The sequence below is a fragment of the Ornithodoros turicata genome, chromosome 1 (genome assembly GCF_037126465.1).
Source record: "Ornithodoros turicata isolate Travis chromosome 1, ASM3712646v1, whole genome shotgun sequence".
In the NCBI taxonomy this organism is placed as follows: Eukaryota; Metazoa; Arthropoda; class Arachnida; order Ixodida; family Argasidae; genus Ornithodoros; species Ornithodoros turicata.
In genome coordinates, this window is record NC_088201.1 from 173459047 (window position 1) to 173478131 (window position 19085).

The following is a 19085-nucleotide window of genomic DNA, read 5'->3' on the forward strand; positions in this document are numbered from 1 at the left end:
GGTTCACCCGAGATGAAGATAGCCACTGTGAAAGCAGCCTTGCTTCGCAATCTTGTTATTATCACCCGTGACTCTGCATTACGTACTCGTTCGAAATTTGGGTTTTATGTGGTGACGTTACCTTTGCCTCTGAAATTGTTTAGCTGTGGAAGTTCAGATAACTCCGGTAACTTTCGCCATGTTGTGTGGTTGCCGTGCATCAAATACTTGTTATTACCGTGCGTACATGCATTTAATATTTATTGAGCTGCAGTTGGCATCGCTGCTTTCTTTTCTGTACCGCATATCCCCCCCCCCCCCCGACTTTTTTTTTTTTTATATGCTGTCACTAAACGATAAAACATAACAGTCGCTGTCTGCTACGCGAGTCGTGAAGGTAGTGCATGACATTAAAAATCCAATAGCACGCGACCCTAACGGCAGACGAGCAAAGGTCCCTAGAATTCCCTAGCCTGAACTTCGTTTTGAGGGAACTCAAGCAAAGTAAATATAAATGGTACGAAGGCGGGAAAAAATACGAAATCTGTGTTAGCAACCCTGCGTCCTTCATGATACACATTCGAGCGTTGCTGTTGATGGGCAAATTACGAAGGTAAAGAAAAATAAATTAATCGGAGGCGCGAATACTAACGCGTGTGTACTAATGCAATGTACATGTAGTTAGTATAGCAATTCGCGCGGTCTGCCAGTAATACGTAAGATTATAGACAGAGCCGAGTACACATGCGGTTCCTGTCCCTCTCCATGTTGTTAGCTACGAGTTCGCCGTAGGTTGACTGCGCACTTTGTGACTGTTCACAGCCGTTTTCTTCTTCATCGCCATCTTTTGAATTTCAAAGCACCAAGTCGGACATGGGACATTCCTCGGAGGAATGTCACATTTCAGGACAGTAGCCAGCTATTGCATTATTTCAGTGTCAAGGATGTGGACAGTAGTGACTTTGGAGCAGTCGGTTCCTCTTCGTGCCTTTGCGACGCTTGTGTGTGCGTGTGAGGAAGCCTTCAAAGCCAATGTCAAGACATTCCTCACCTCCCAAGGGGTCAGGTCCAAGTTGTGTGAAGTGTTGGACACACTGTGCCAAAGACATTGAGTTTGTGTTCGTCATCGGCGTATGATGATCTATTTCTCTTTTTTTCTGAGGCTACGACTGTTCTGGCTTGCACGACAAAGGAATGGGGAAGTACGAAGTAGAACGTTACGTCAGAAGGCACTGCAGCAGGCAGCGAGACTAAGTTCGTAATCTCTGCACGTTGTTGTGATGTAACCAGAAGTTTTCTTTCCATGCAAAAGGATATGCAGCGTTCTGTTGTCTATCCAGTGATTTCAGGTGTAACCTAGATTACACATGATCTCTTGTAATTATTTCATTCCTGTGTAGCATACGATTTGCCAAAGTGCACTTTTGCACATAGCTCCTTACTTTGTTATTTGTATTTTGACAGCCATGCAAAGTTTAGTAGTCTGTGCCTATTATTTATATGCTCCGTGTATGTAGACGTGTCTGTATGTACAGGGTGTCCCAGAAAACGTGTCATTGAATTATCATAAAAAAACTACGCCACATAGAATCACGCGTTTAACGGTATTTGTTCTTATTAGGATTTTGCCACATCCTCATGTAAATGTCATGTATCGTAAGTTTAATTATGTAAATATTTGCGAACTGAATTCGGAAATTTGGAAAGCGAAGATCACTTTTTAACCCCACAAAAGCAAGTCGAACAAGCCGAAGACAAAAAAAAGCCGAACATCATGCTTTATGGAGCACCGGACTGACAACGATTGCGCTGAAAAATTCGAGATGCGCTATCCTCTGGGAGCTCCGTAGAGCATAATGTTCGGCTATTTTTTCCGATGGGATAGCTCCGAATATCCCTGTCAATTATCATTAATTTGACTGAATTAGACACGCTTTTCACATTGGTGGGGTAAAAAAGTGACCTTTACCTGGCAAATTTCCGACTTAGGCTCGCAAAAATTTACATAATTAAACTTACGTTACACGCCATTCACATCAGGAGGTTGCGAAAAGCCAGTAAGAACATATGCTGTTGACCGCATGACTCTAGGTGGTGTAGTTTTTTTTTTTTTTTGTACATAATTCAATGGCACGTTTTCTGGGGAACCCTGTAGATACCTAGCATGCATTTTCTATTTTGAACCTTCAGCAGCTTGCCTATTCTTTGATACGTATTAAGCATGGAGGAAGGAAACACAAGGAGCGTCTCTTTCCACCAGACTAGCATAGCCACCCTCTAGCGGTCGCTCGAGTCAAAATCGCCATTGCGTCCTGTCCATCACGTGATCTCCTCTAAAGTTTCGGTTTTGCAAAGCTTTGTTTCTCGCGCTGCTCTCTGTGTGACTTTGCTTTTCGAAAGTAATTTATTGTGAAAATGCGAGCCCGTTGTAGAAACGACGTGTGACTGGTCTTCTAATTGAAGACAAAACATTCGAAAATACAGAAATAAAATACTAGCTCGCGTTCAACATAATACTGCCCTCTGAACTGTGACACAACTACAGCTCGCGTCGTCTGCTCTGGTGGCGCTGTGCTGTCTAGAGGGTCACGTGAGCGGTCACGTGGTCAACAGGAGCATCCCAGAATGCCATGCGAAGCCAGCTACGCTCGTCCTGATGGAAAACTGTCGGAGAGGCCGCTCCTTGTGTTTCCTTCCTCCATGGTATTAAGTCTATACCTGTGTACAAAGATCCCTAGCACGTGATTTTATACTTTGAATCCTGCGCTGAGGTCAGTAGTTGTGTGTACAACCGCGAGTATGTAGGCGCATTTATGTGCAGGGCTAAGCGCTGTGTGCAGTTTGACAATCTACACCACATAGCAAAATGTGCACAAAATACCAGAAGCACTGAACATTGTCAATGATTTGACATGCCTGTAATACAAAAATGGTGTTGTAATCGAAGTAGAAACAGTCGTCAACAGGGTGTGTACACACTAAACAAGGTTGTCATTGCTGGAAGCTGATATTATTGTGGCTGTTTTGCAAGATAAAGTATCACAGACTTCTAAACTGAGCTAATAAACTTATGCCTGCTAATTCCCCCACAGGAGTCGTTACAATGCCAAAACCTCTGGGCAGACATTGCACCACACAGTACGCAAATATCATATCTGATCTTCAAGTGCAAGTATGTTCACTTCGACCTTCTTTGTACGAGAGATATGTGGAAAGTTCCAGATGTGCATGAGGACAGCCATAGCAGCATGCATTGGACATTAATGTTCTGGGCCCACCTGTGTCTGCTAGAATTTGTACATTATCCTTCCGAGCTTATTCAGTACATGGACTGTCGTACTGGTTATTTTGCTCATTATTCTGTCGTGGGTATTTATGATGAAAGATGGAAGTCACTTAGGATGGAACACATCTGAGAACAGCAATTGTATCATGTGGTTATTTATACTGTTTACAACGGCATGGCTAATTTACCTGTGATAAAAGAAAGCAAGCCCCCACCTGGTCCTCTGTGTCCTTTGTTGGACGAATGTCGCCAGTGTTGATTCCTCGCTGTTTGCTAATTGTTTATGAGTTTTTGCTCTTGGATTTGCTTTCAACAGCGGTTGTGATATTCTGCGGCTCGAGATCGCGATGGAAGGAACGCGCAGCGCGAGCGCCCGGCCCGCGCTATACGTAATGGTGACGTACCAGGTGACGTCATAACGACGGAATTTGATTTGTAGTTTGCCCCTCGACGGATGGAATGCGCTGATGGTCTTTATCTTTATCTTTATCGAAGCGATAAAAAGTGCAGATGTTGCTTCTGCTGTTCCCGCATGCTTTGATGTAATTTATAACACATCAAATGCATTGCGGTGTGATACATATGGTCGCCTTATTTGATGAGGCAATCGCCTGTAAATCACGGTACTTGTTGTAAAGCACAGCGCAATTATATACGTTTGTCAACCGACCAGTGTCCGAAGCGACGAGGGTTTCTCTGGACCTGACCCCTGATTAAACCGTCGAAAACTGTTTGTCCGCACAGTGGGTGCGCTTTCCTACTTATTCCGGCCACCTCCCCGACCGATACAATGTGAGAGAATACGCATCGCAATCCCTGACCCCCACAGGTTCGGTAATTCTTGCACTGCGCACGAGTCCTATCCGTGCTATAACGTGTGGGTCACTGAGAGAAACGGTTTCTGAAAACTGTGTGAAATGGTTTGAGAGAATGGTAGAGAGTTTGTACTGAGCAAGAGCTCATGACGCCCTGATGAGCCATCCATCGGCACTGCTCAGTTTCATAGCCGTTGCGGCGCGACCAAGCGCTCCCATGCATTGGGTAGGCTGGTAATCATACCAGTCATTCTAGCTCACCATATGATTACCGCATCATACGCACAAATCTTTTTACACCTATGTTAGTGTAAGATCACAGATCACACTCATATTACACCCCTTCGAGGCTGATCCTCTCATAGATGGGTATGAATTGGTTCCACGTCTACATTGCTGTGTTAAGGGTTTACTAACGGTGTAACAAGGGTATAATGGTTTGAGGGTGTTTTGACTTATTGTAAAATATTTAACATTGTCGTGGAATATGAATGGTGTGCGTACATAACGCATCCCTCAAACTCGTGTCAAACCTCCAGCCTGCGGAACTGTCCTCGTCTGTGTGGGCGCAAATTTTGGGAGCACAGAATAATGCCGCAGAGTGCCCGTAGGACCATAACTGATGTGGAGGCACAACTTAGGAGCATACAAATATCTGATTTCTGCGTCATTCTTCGTTCGCTTCGTTCGTGTTCGTCCAAGTCGAAAATAGCCACTGTAGAAGCAGCCTTACTTTACCTTAACTTATTATTATTTTTTTTTTATTGTCACCCGTGACTCTACATCGCGGACTCGTTGGAAAGTTGTGTTTTATGTGGTGCCGTTCCCCTTGCCTGTGAAAAAGTTTATCTGTCCAAGAGCAGATCATTCAGGTAAGTTTCGCCGTGTTGTGTTGTGACCGTACAAGAAATACTACTTATTACACTGCGTGTATGCATTTATTATTTACTCAGCTGCACTTGGCATCGCTGCTTTCTTTCTGTGCCGCGTATCCATATGGCTACGATTTGATATGCTGTCACTACATGATAAAACATAACAGGCGTCGTCTGCTAACCAAGGCGTGAGGTGGTCATGTGACCTTAAACAGCCAATTGCGCGGGACCCGCACCGCAGACGAACAAAGAGCCCCAGAATTGCCTAGAATGAACTTCGTTGTGCAAAGTGAGGTGCTTAAGTGAGCGTCAGGTTTGGTGCAACGCACAGTTTAGGGCTTCCCTCCACTGAACGCATTTTGAAAGCGGAAAGCCGGTCTTGCGGGAGCGTCGTCGTCATCCTCATAGCGACGACATAGGAGCGTCGTCCTCATAAAAACGAAATATGTCAGAACACTTAACCTCACTGACCCTCGTGCCGGGCCCTCACGAGAACGAAATATGTCCCAGCACCTAACTTAACTGAAGCTCGTGCAGGACCCTCAGCGCGCCCGCCATACCAATCGTCACCAAATGTGTGTGAGTGCACGCGTGAAATCCAGACCCATTCACGAAATAAGCATGATCACATGTAAAAATGTGATAGTTCTCAGATGAGAATACCTGATATCCCATACAATGGGGAAAAAAGTAACCTGAAAATTCAGCTGTCCAGTCTCGCGAAATATGTTCGCGTACATGCCTGACCATGTCTGGCGTTGTCAAGCGCGTACCCGGCGTGGGCCCGGATGGGATCTTCAAGATCTCGTAACAGCTTTGTGTAAGCGGCCGTGTTTACTGTTGTGAGGTGCCTGTATATGTGCGCCCATATTTTGGTAGCACAGAATGTGTACTGGCTTAAGCACCGCTAAACAATGCCGCCGAGCGGCGTACGACTACAAATGTGAAGGCACAACTGAGGATCATCCAACTATCTGATTTCTGCGTCACTCTTGGTTCACTTCGTTTGGGTTCACCCGAGATGAAGATAGCCACTGTGAAAGCAGCCTTGCTTCGCAATCTTGTTATTATCACCCGTGACTCTGCATTACGTACTCGTTCGAAATTTGGGTTTTATGTGGTGACGTTACCTTTGCCTCTGAAATTGTTTAGCTGTGGAAGTTCAGATAACTCCGGTAACTTTCGCCATGTTGTGTGGTTGCCGTGCATCAAATACTTGTTATTACCGTGCGTACATGCATTTAATATTTATTGAGCTGCAGTTGGCATCGCTGCTTTCTTTTCTGTACCGCATATCCCCCCCCCCCCGACTGTTTTTTTTTTTATATGCTGTCACTAAACGATAAAACATAACAGTCGCTGTCTGCTACGCGAGTCGTGAAGGTAGTGCATGACATTAAAAATCCAATAGCACGCGACCCTAACGGCAGACGAGCAAAGGTCCCTAGAATTCCCTAGCCTGAACTTCGTTTTGAGGGAACTCAAGCAAAGTAAATATAAATGGTACGAAGGCGGGAAAAAATACGAAATCTGTGTTAGCAACCCTGCGTCCTTCATGATACACATTCGAGCGTTGCTGTTGATGGGCAAATTACGAAGGTAAAGAAAAATAAATTAATCGGAGGCGCGAATACTAACGCGTGTGTACTAATGCAATGTACATGTAGTTAGTATAGCAATTCGCGCGGTCTGCCAGTAATACGTAAGATTATAGACAGAGCCGAGTACACATGCGGTTCCTGTCCCTCTCCATGTTGTTAGCTACGAGTTCGCCGTAGGTTGACTGCGCACTTTGTGACTGTTCACAGCCGTTTTCTTCTTCATCGCCATCTTTTGAATTTCAAAGCACCAAGTCGGACATGGGACATTCCTCGGAGGAATGTCACATTTCAGGACAGTAGCCAGCTATTGCATTATTTCAGTGTCAAGGATGTGGACAGTAGTGACTTTGGAGCAGTCGGTTCCTCTTCGTGCCTTTGCGACGCTTGTGTGTGCGTGTGAGGAAGCCTTCAAAGCCAATGTCAAGACATTCCTCACCTCCCAAGGGGTCAGGTCCAAGTTGTGTGAAGTGTTGGACACACTGTGCCAAAGACATTGAGTTTGTGTTCGTCATCGGCGTATGATGATCTATTTCTCTTTTTTTCTGAGGCTACGACTGTTCTGGCTTGCACGACAAAGGAATGGGGAAGTACGAAGTAGAACGTTACGTCAGAAGGCACTGCAGCAGGCAGCGAGACTAAGTTCGTAATCTCTGCACGTTGTTGTGATGTAACCAGAAGTTTTCTTTCCATGCAAAAGGATATGCAGCGTTCTGTTGTCTATCCAGTGATTTCAGGTGTAACCTAGATTACACATGATCTCTTGTAATTATTTCATTCCTGTGTAGCATACGATTTGCCAAAGTGCACTTTTGCACATAGCTCCTTACTTTGTTATTTGTATTTTGACAGCCATGCAAAGTTTAGTAGTCTGTGCCTATTATTTATATGCTCCGTGTATGTAGACGTGTCTGTATGTACAGGGTGTCCCAGAAAACGTGTCATTGAATTATCATAAAAAAACTACGCCACATAGAATCACGCGTTTAACGGTATTTGTTCTTATTAGGATTTTGCCACATCCTCATGTAAATGTCATGTATCGTAAGTTTAATTATGTAAATATTTGCGAACTGAATTCGGAAATTTGGAAAGCGAAGATCACTTTTTAACCCCACAAAAGCAAGTCGAACAAGCCGAAGACAAAAAAAAGCCGAACATCATGCTTTATGGAGCACCGGACTGACAACGATTGCGCTGAAAAATTCGAGATGCGCTATCCTCTGGGAGCTCCGTAGAGCATAATGTTCGGCTATTTTTTCCGATGGGATAGCTCCGAATATCCCTGTCAATTATCATTAATTTGACTGAATTAGACACGCTTTTCACATTGGTGGGGTAAAAAAGTGACCTTTACCTGGCAAATTTCCGACTTAGGCTCGCAAAAATTTACATAATTAAACTTACGTTACACGCCATTCACATCAGGAGGTTGCGAAAAGCCAGTAAGAACATATGCTGTTGACCGCATGACTCTAGGTGGTGTAGTTTTTTTTTTTTTTTGTACATAATTCAATGGCACGTTTTCTGGGGAACCCTGTAGATACCTAGCATGCATTTTCTATTTTGAACCTTCAGCAGCTTGCCTATTCTTTGATACGTATTAAGCATGGAGGAAGGAAACACAAGGAGCGTCTCTTTCCACCAGACTAGCATAGCCACCCTCTAGCGGTCGCTCGAGTCAAAATCGCCATTGCGTCCTGTCCATCACGTGATCTCCTCTAAAGTTTCGGTTTTGCAAAGCTTTGTTTCTCGCGCTGCTCTCTGTGTGACTTTGCTTTTCGAAAGTAATTTATTGTGAAAATGCGAGCCCGTTGTAGAAACGACGTGTGACTGGTCTTCTAATTGAAGACAAAACATTCGAAAATACAGAAATAAAATACTAGCTCGCGTTCAACATAATACTGCCCTCTGAACTGTGACACAACTACAGCTCGCGTCGTCTGCTCTGGTGGCGCTGTGCTGTCTAGAGGGTCACGTGAGCGGTCACGTGGTCAACAGGAGCATCCCAGAATGCCATGCGAAGCCAGCTACGCTCGTCCTGATGGAAAACTGTCGGAGAGGCCGCTCCTTGTGTTTCCTTCCTCCATGGTATTAAGTCTATACCTGTGTACAAAGATCCCTAGCACGTGATTTTATACTTTGAATCCTGCGCTGAGGTCAGTAGTTGTGTGTACAACCGCGAGTATGTAGGCGCATTTATGTGCAGGGCTAAGCGCTGTGTGCAGTTTGACAATCTACACCACATAGCAAAATGTGCACAAAATACCAGAAGCACTGAACATTGTCAATGATTTGACATGCCTGTAATACAAAAATGGTGTTGTAATCGAAGTAGAAACAGTCGTCAACAGGGTGTGTACACACTAAACAAGGTTGTCATTGCTGGAAGCTGATATTATTGTGGCTGTTTTGCAAGATAAAGTATCACAGACTTCTAAACTGAGCTAATAAACTTATGCCTGCTAATTCCCCCACAGGAGTCGTTACAATGCCAAAACCTCTGGGCAGACATTGCACCACACAGTACGCAAATATCATATCTGATCTTCAAGTGCAAGTATGTTCACTTCGACCTTCTTTGTACGAGAGATATGTGGAAAGTTCCAGATGTGCATGAGGACAGCCATAGCAGCATGCATTGGACATTAATGTTCTGGGCCCACCTGTGTCTGCTAGAATTTGTACATTATCCTTCCGAGCTTATTCAGTACATGGACTGTCGTACTGGTTATTTTGCTCATTATTCTGTCGTGGGTATTTATGATGAAAGATGGAAGTCACTTAGGATGGAACACATCTGAGAACAGCAATTGTATCATGTGGTTATTTATACTGTTTACAACGGCATGGCTAATTTACCTGTGATAAAAGAAAGCAAGCCCCCACCTGGTCCTCTGTGTCCTTTGTTGGACGAATGTCGCCAGTGTTGATTCCTCGCTGTTTGCTAATTGTTTATGAGTTTTTGCTCTTGGATTTGCTTTCAACAGCGGTTGTGATATTCTGCGGCTCGAGATCGCGATGGAAGGAACGCGCAGCGCGAGCGCCCGGCCCGCGCTATACGTAATGGTGACGTACCAGGTGACGTCATAACGACGGAATTTGATTTGTAGTTTGCCCCTCGACGGATGGAATGCGCTGATGGTCTTTATCGTGGCCGCCCTTGAAGACGTGGCCAATGGAAGCTTGGCTACGATTTAGGTTTACCTTGACTCAAACGCTAAGCCGGTCTTGCGGGAGCGGCGTCTTAAGCAGAGATTGGTGCAACCGGCGCATGGTGGTAAAAGGGCATCGCCTCACCTATCCAGCTGGTTTTTAAACTCTTCGGTACCCCCGCGTGAGAACCGAGAGGAAGAACACGTAATCTAGCGTCGGATAATTGAGCGAAAGAGCGCATTGTTGCACCACTTGGCGTAAGACATTTGTAGAAGGAATCCAATTAATTACTCGAACAAATCAGTATGTGTAAAAGCGAGCTTTTTACCTGGAATATGTTTTCTTGAAGGTCTCGATATATAAAATAGAGGTTAATTAGCTTTTATTTAGTTAATGGGCCGATCTCCCAGGGGTATGTACCAAAAAGAGTGTTCTTCAGTAGTGCTGCCGGTTTACAATTAATCAGCCGGAGGGCCCTTCCTGAAACACCCGGTATGTGTACCTTTCAGGGCACTGGCAGTCCCTTGGATGTAATACCCAATGTGCGTGATAAGAGAAGGACTACCACACCAGTGGTGCTCATGGTTATCATCGTTCTTGATATTGCATGGGACAACTGTCGTTTTTAGTGGTTCTGGACACCCATGTACAATCTGTTACGCCGCAAAGACGGTAACTTTTATCAAGCAAGATCACTTACTAGATACATGCACTTTCTTACCTGCATCTTTCGTTGTAAACTCGAGGACGAGTTGTTTCTGTTTCTTGCACCTGGTCTTTGCATGTGGACTTTCCAAGTGACATGATCGTGTCACGCACTGCACCCCCCAGTACAGTATCTGGAAGGCAGAGGTTCATGTGTAAACAAGACCCGAAAAGATGAGGTGCTCAAAGAGACACTAGTAAGAATTGAACTTCAAACAGCGCATCTCACATAGTGAGCAAACCCCATCACCTACAGAAATATGCAATATGTCATTCCAATATACCAAAATATGCAATATCCTTTGCAATGCAATGTCACAATCCAGCATGTCCTCTACTTCCAATATGACTCACTCAACAGTTTTGGCCAGGCTAGAGCGAGGCGCCTGTTGGTGTCTTGAAGCTCTAGTAGCCTCTTCATCGATGATGCAATTGTCGCGTTTTTTTTCATCAACCAAAGTTTTTGGCACAATGTTCTCATCAGAGGAGTTGCTCCAGGATTCCCAAGTGTCCTTATCACAGACACCTAGAGAGAAAAGTGGTTATAGACAACACGTTCATTCACTGCGTATCATCTGTGGTGGGAGGGTATTAGGCTCAAGAAATGCTCTTTGATACCTATAGATGAATACTCAGAATTAATCTGAGGGAATGTGCCTGAGACGCTGTTTTCGTTCATTTTTCCTTCTACACACATTTACATTCTTTAGCACAGTTTTTTCAAATGAAGATGAGTTGCATTAGGACAATACGTGGTACTAGCTTTCCCGACATAGCAACATCAAGGGCTGCCAGGCAGGTAATTAATGAATAGACTTAATTCACTCTTTAATTAGTGACTTCTGTGAAAAAGTGCAACATAATTTGATGTTCAAACGAATAAAAGCCCTCAGTGCACGGGAAACAAATGAGAAGAAGGGCGAAACGACACGAACACGTCACTGAACTGTTAGCTAAAGGCTTATTTTGGGGACAACACGTCCTTTTAAAGGTCGTCACACTTTCCTACAATGTCCAGATATTGCTTTCGCCTACGTGGAATACGTTTACTTTTGGGTGGAGGAATATGTCGATCCTGTCTGTTAGCCAAACGGGTGATTTCCTTTTGCACGTTTCACCTGTCTTTTTTTTTTCTCCCTGGCTACGATGAACAATAAGGTTGTTTGCTCTCTGCGCCTATGTAGCACCTTTCTTTTTTTTTCGGAAACATGATTTCATCCATTACAGATTTTTTAAATGATCTCCTAAAGTGGTATATTCAATAGATATATTCTTACGCTTCCTGCATCGGGTGTTCACAGATCGAGATGTTTGACCAATATAACAATATATGCCTTGTTGCATTACAGTGGGGACGGGAGGATATTTATTACACCAAAGGATTCGACGCGGAGTGCTCTATAGAACACATGTCTTGCACTGAGCAAACTATTTTCGTTGTGCTATGCTGCATCTATCTAGTTTATCGTTGTTAATTGTGAATTTTGTTTATAAACGAGCTTAAGTTTAAAGGCTTTTTAAAGACATGCTCCACATTGAAGTTTTACAGTATTTATTTCAGTCTATGTGACGCCGCATGCACATAGCTGATAAGACCGTAAGTGTCTTCGCGTTCATACGTTTGCCAATTTTATTTTCCTCTCAGTACCCTATTAATTACCTACTAAGTGTACCTACAAGTGTTTCCGGAAAGCCTGACCTCTCTATTAGAATCTGATTACGCACGGATATAAAAAAAGCGGGGGAAGCGTGCACAAGTAAACCATCCGTTTGAATATCAGACAAGGTAGATAAATTCGTCACGCAAAAGTAAACGGGTCCCAGGTAGGTGAAAGGAATCTCTGCGCATTGTGGGAAAATATGCCGACCTTTAAAAGGGGGTGTTGTCCCAACAATAAACATTTACGAGAGAGCGCAGTGCCGTGTTCGTGCCACTCTTCGTCTTATGCGTGTCACTGGCACTTAGAGTTTGCATTCGTTTTAATCATGAACCAACCTGGCCAATTTTTAATCGTTTTCGGCCGATTGAACATTAGAATAATAATAATTCGGGGCTTGACGTCGCAGGTCAACAGCGATCATGAACGGCGCACTGTGGTCCTGTCCGTGGAATAATTTTGCCCACCTGAGGGTTCTTTAACGCGCGTCCAAATCTGGGCAAACACAGGGCACACCGCATTTAACGTCTCTCGCGGAAGACGGCGTGACTGAGCTTGAAAATTAGAGGTAATCCCTGTTTGAAACCACTTCATTCAAATACTTATTAACGAAAGCCTATATTTGAATGGCAAAACCATGCAAAACGAGAACGAGTAACATTTATCCTGACAAGTCACGCGGAATGATGAAATTAGTGGTACATTTCGGAGGACCAAGGCGGAGCGCGCTTTGTACCTTGACTGATATGATGTTATCTGATCAGACTGCACACTCGATTGCTACTATGTCACACCATATTTGACAATCTTTAACATAGCACGTAATCCTTGAAAGATGAAAGTCACTGAAAAGGTTAGCCAGCTGTAGGACCCGAACCCACATCTTCTGGATTCATGTTGTTCCAGCCTGAGAACATCAGTTCTTTCACGTAATCCTTGATGTAGGCGGTTATGTACCATTCCATGTTTTGCGCGGGGCTTTCAAAACAGATATATTTTGCCACATACTAGATACACTACTAGAAGATAGATGTTGTTGATTGATTAAATTAAATACTATTACATTAAATTGCATAGTAGTATGATTATTGAATAAACACTAGATAAACTTGAGCGAATAAATGGGCTGGAGAAAATGAACCTTGCATGCACAAGGTAAAGATGTACCTATTTCTCATTTACGGGGTGGTATTCCTCGTCGCATTTCAAAACCTTTAGAATCGCCTGCTTTCTCATTGCTAGTTCTGCCGTGGAGTCTGAAAGGCCAGAACAATGGAGCCATCAATCGAAACGTAAACACCTCCGCATGACGATTATTCCTGGATTGGTGCACGAATGGAGAGCGCACAGTCACTACAGGTGTTCCCTCCCATCGTCTGCTATCCGTCAGTTATTCAATTCAAACGGGAAAAGGTCTAACATTCTAAGAGCGATAAGTAAACTTGCAAGAAATCAAATGAAGAGTAGTGGTCTTCATGATAGAGTGCAAAGACGACACACGCAAACACAGAAAGGGACCGACGCAACCGGTACTGATTTGGTACAAGTTTTACTTGGCACCAAACACTTATTTATGTACTCGATGAATCTGCCATATCTAGTTCACTCTTTATCAGGTACACCTCCTTTCCCGTCACTGCAATGCATTCCGTGGTTATGCAGTTGTCAATACTCTTGATAAACACCGCCTCAGTCAAACACCCTTTTTATCCCATTCCCCGCCTTGAGCTTAAAAAGTGCCCTGCAACCATACCTGGTAACATTTCAACACTATGAGTATAAATAATTATCTAAACTTCCCAAGCAGCACAATGTACTGAAAGTCGAGTGCAACAGGGGTGGACGGGTAGGTGGAAGGCCTTGAACACACTCGTGACACTGAAGAACATTGATAAGACACATACAGCCGACCCCTATTGCACTCGACTTTCAGTACATTTTGCTGCTTGGGTTCGTTGATCTTCCCAGAGGCGGACGTTTACACAAAGCACAGTTTGGCCGATGTATACACTGTCGCACGTCATCTTAAACTGATAAAGCACTCCCTGGGAACAATCCCTGACTTGGTATGATGACGTATGGAGCAATCCTTCTTTTCTTCTGAATCATTTACCTTTCCAATCATACTTGACAACCTCTTTTCAGCCTTGAAAACCACCTTGAAAGGATGTTTTGAACCGACTTTTTTTAGTCTGTGGGACACACCATGCACGTACGAAATGACTGTGATTTTCTTTGTCTCACTCTCTTCTTCTTTATCTCTGTGACACTCCTGATTCCAGATTTTGTATTTCAACATTCGTGGAACCACCGAAATAATAAACACTTGAGGATATTCCGCGTCCTTCCCGGAGCTTGAAACTCCTGGCCGGATTCACGTCAGTTCAGGCAGGGAGGTCACAGCGACCTCCTGGACTTTCATTATTTTTTTTATATTTAGAAGCTCATCGTACATGATGACCAACAGCGTTAAAATGAATAATTTCTACGAAATAGTTTTCGTGAAAAAAAAATCGAGAAAATCCGGCCCTGAATTCAAGTGTTTCAGTTTTGCCGTGTTTGCACGCGCATATCTCCTGAGTTTTAGAAGTGCCTAGTTGCCAGAAGTGATAGTGCCTAGTTTAGAAGTTGCTTAGTATGCCTACAGGCAAGCAGTCCGAAAGCAAATTTTGGCGTTCAGGTGCAACGCTTTGTGCTATAAAAAATGGTGAACATGCTCTCTCGCGCAGTTTCGCGCGATGTTCCGCATTACCATATTTGGTGTCCGATAACTCAGCTTGAATTGCTCTTTCATCTGATATATATATATATATATATATAAAGGGGGGGAAAGCCATTAAAAAAATAAGTAAATGATGCTAGACGTGTTTGAAATTCAAACTTACAGATTAAAATGGCTTCTATGGCTGCACGTAGACAAACAGATACTCATTGAACGATGCGACAGCACCAGAGGACACGTGTTTCGCCGTGTTTGCGGCTCGTCGGCCCTGGGTAGCTGCGCATCGTTCGGGATTGGCAAACCAGGGGTCACTCAGCGAGCGATATACACCTGGGAGGGTGACTGAGCACTCCTCAATGCCACAGTGCAAGCCAGTGAATTATAAAAAGGGGGGAAAAGCCATTAAAAAAATAAGTAAATGATGCTAGACGTGTTTGAAATTCAAACTTACAGATTAAAATGGCTTCTATGGCTGCACGTAGAGAAACAGATACTCATTGAACGATGCGACAGCACCAGAGGACACGTGTTTCGCCGTGTTTGCGGCTCGTCGGCCCTGGGTAGCTGCGCATCGTTCGGGATTGGCAAACCAGGGGTCACTCAGCGAGCGATATACACCTGGGAGGGTGGCTGAGCACTCCTCAATGCCACAGTGCAAGCCAGTGAATTATAAAAAGGGGGAAAAGCCATTAAAAAAATAAGTAAATGATGCTAGACGTGTTTGAAATTCAAACTTACAGATTAAAATGGCTTCTATGGCTGCACGTAGAGAAACAGATACTCATTGAACGATGCGACAGCACCAGAGGACACGTGTTTCGCCGTGTTTGCGGCTCGTCGGCCCTGGGTAGCTGCGCATCGTTCGGGATTGGCAAACCAGGGGTCACTCAGCGAGCGATATACACCTGGGAGGGTGACTGAGCACTCCTCAATGCCACAGTGCAAGCCAGTGAATTATAAAAAGGGGGGAAAAGCCATTAAAAAAAATAAGTAAATGATGCTAGACGTGTTTGAAATTCAAACTTACAGATTAAAATGGCTTCTATGGCTGCACGTAGAGAAACAGATACTCATTGAACGATGCGACAGCACCAGAGGACACGTGTTTCGCCGTGTTTGCGGCTCGTCGGCCCTGGGTAGCTGCGCATCGTTCGGGATTGGCAAACCAGGGGTCACTCAGCGAGCGATATACACCTGGGAGGGTGACTGAGCACTCCTCAATGCCACAGTGCAAGCCAGTGAATTATAAAAAGGGGGGAAAAGCCATTAAAAAAAATAAGTAAATGATGCTAGACGTGTTTGAAATTCAAACTTACAGATTAAAATGGCTTCTATGGCTGCATGTAGAGAAACAGATACTCATTGAACGATGCGACAGCACCAGAGGACACGTGTTTCGCCGTGTTTGCGGCTCGTCGGCCCTGGGTAGCTGCGCATCGTTCGGGATTGGCAAACCAGGGGTCACTCAGCGAGCGATATACACCTGGGAGGGTGACTGAGCACTCCTCAATGCCACAGTGCAAGCCAGTGAATTATAAAAAGGGGGGAAAAGCCATTAAAAAAAATAAGTAAACGATGCTAGACGTGTTTGAAATTCAAACTTACAGATTAAAATGGCTTCTATGGCTGCACGTAGAGAAACAGATACTCATTGAACGATGCGACAGCACCAGAGGACACGTGTTTCGCCGTGTTTGCGGCTCGTCGGCCCTGGGTAGCTGCGCATCGTTCGGGATTGGCAAACCAGTGGTCACTCAGCGAGCGATATACACCTGGGAGGGTGACTGAGCACTCCTCAATGCCACAGTGCAAGCCAGTGAATTATAAAAAGGGGGAAAAGCCATTAAAAAAATAAGTAAATGATGCTAGACGTGTTTGAAATTCAAACTTACAGATTAAAATGGCTTCTATGGCTGCACGTAGAGAAACAGATACTCATTGAACGATGCGACAGCACCAGAGGACACGTGTTTCGCCGTGTTTGCGGCTCGTCGGCCCTGGGTAGCTGCGCATCGTTCGGGATTGGCAAACCAGGGGTCACTCAGCGAGCGATATACACCTGGGAGGGTGACTGAGCACCCCTCAATGCCACAGTGCAAGCCAGTGAATTATAAAAACGGGGGAAAAGCCATTAAAAAAATAAGTAAATGATGCTAGACGTGTTTGAAATTCAAACTTACAGATTAAAATGGCTTCTATGGCTGCACGTAGAGAAACAGATACTCATTGAACGATGCGACAGCACCAGAGGACACATGTTTCGCCGTGTTTGCGGCTCGTCGGCCCTGGGTAGCTGCGCATCGTTCGGGATTAGCAAACCAGGGGTCACTCAGCGAGCGATATACACCTGGGAGGGTGACTGAGCACTCCTCAATGCCACAGTGCAAGCCAGTGAATTATAAAAAGGGGGGAAAAGCCATTAAAAAAAATAAGTAAATGATGCTAGACGTGTTTGAAATTCAAACTTACAGATTAAAATGGCTTCTATGGCTGCACGTAGAGAAACAGATACTCATTGAACGATGCGACAGCACCAGAGGACACGTGTTTCGCCGTGTTTGCGGCTCGTCGGCCCTGGGTAGCTGCGCATCGTTCGGGATTGGCAAACCAGTGGTCACTCAGCGAGCGATATACACCTGGGAGGGTGACTGAGCACTCCTCAATGCCACAGTGCAAGCCAGTGAATTATAAAAAGGGGGAAAAGCCATTAAAAAAATAAGTAAATGATGCTAGACGTGTTTGAAATTCAAACTTACAGATTAAAATGGCTTCTATGGCTGCACGTAGAGAAACAGATACTCATTGAACGATGCGACAGCACCAGAGGACACGTGTTTCGCCGTGTTTGCGGCTCGTCGGCCCTGGGTAGCTGCGCATCGTTCGGGATTGGCAAACCAGGGGTCACTCAGCGAGCGATATACACCTGGGAGGGTGACTGAGCACCCCTCAATGCCACAGTGCAAGCCAGTGAATTATAAAAACGGGGGAAAAGCCATTAAAAAAATAAGTAAATGATGCTAGACGTGTTTGAAATTCAAACTTACAGATTAAAATGGCTTCTATGGCTGCACGTAGAGAAACAGATACTCATTGAACGATGCGACAGCACCAGAGGACACATGTTTCGCCGTGTTTGCGGCTCGTCGGCCCTGGGTAGCTGCGCATCGTTCGGGATTGGCAAACCAGGGGTCACTCAGCGAGCGATATACACCTGGGAGGGTGACTGAGCACTCCTCAATGCCACAGTGCAAGCCAGTGAATTATAAAAAGGGTGGAAAAGCCATTAAAAAAATAAGTAAATGATGCTAGACGTGTTTGAAATTCAAACTTACAGATTAAAATGGCTTCTATGGCTGCATGTAGAGAAACAGATACTCATTGAACGATGCGACAGCACCAGAGGACACGTGTTTCGCCGTGTTTGCGGCTCGTCGGCCCTAGGTAGCTGCGCATCGTTCGGGATTGGCAAACCAGGGGTCACTCAGCGAGCGATATACACCTGGGAGGGTGACTGAGCACTCCTCAATGCCACAGTGCAAGCCAGTGAATTATAAAAAGGGGGGAAAAGCCATTAAAAAAATAAGTAAATGATGCTAGACGTGTTTGAAATTCAAACTTACAGATTAAAATGGCTTCTATGGCTGCACGTAGAGAAACAGATACTCATTGAACGATGCGACAGCACCAGAGGACACGTGTTTCGCCGTGTTTGCGGCTCGTCGGCCCTGGGTAGCTGCGCATCGTTCGGGATTGGCAAACCAGGGGTCACTCAGCGAGCGATATACACCTGGGAGGGTGACTGAGCACTCCTCAATGCCACAGTGCAAGCCAGTGAATTATAAAAAGGGGGGAAAAGCCATTAAAAAAATAAGTAAATGATGCTAGACGTGTTTGAAATTCAAACTTACAGATTAAAATGGCTTCTATGGCTGCACGTAGAGAAACAGATACTCATTGAACGATGCGACAGCACCAGAGGACACGTGTTTCGCCGTGTTTGCGGCTCGTCGGCCCTGGGTAGCTGCGCATCGTTCGGGATTGGCAAACCAGGGGTCACTCAGCGAGCGATATACACCTGGGAGGGTGACTGAGCACTCCTCAATGCCACAGTGCAAGCCAGTGAATTATAAAAAGGGGGAAAAGCCATTAAAAAAAAATAAGTAAATGATGCTAGACGTGTTTGAAATTCAAACTTACAGATTAAAATGGCTTCTATGGCTGCACGTAGAGAAACAGATACTCATTGAACGATGCGACAGCACCAGAGGACACGTGTTTCGCCGTGTTTGCT